Raw genomic sequence first — 307 nt, forward strand, 5'->3', positions numbered from 1 at the left:
CCGCCTGCCGGTGCCTCTCGCCCCGCCGCCGTACATGTCGCCTCGGCGGCTCTCGCATCGCTTCGTTTTACCTTCCTCATTCACGGCGGCGGCGGCGGCGGGCTGCCACCGGTATTTCTAACGCAAACCTGCTGCCGTGCGGCGCCCCGGGATTAACGCGATCGCCTCCCTTCCCCTGCCTTCCTTCCCCGTCCTCCTCCTCCTCCTCCTCGCAAACCTACACTGGATCGGCTCTCCTCACAGCCATGCAAGTTTCATACATTGCAAATAAACCCGAGAGGAGGAAGAGCGAAGCGACTGGCGGGGG

Source organism: Calidris pugnax, unplaced genomic scaffold, assembly GCF_001431845.1.
Source record: "Calidris pugnax isolate Ruff unplaced genomic scaffold, ASM143184v1 scaffold95, whole genome shotgun sequence".
NCBI lineage: Eukaryota > Metazoa > Chordata > Aves > Charadriiformes > Scolopacidae > Calidris > Calidris pugnax.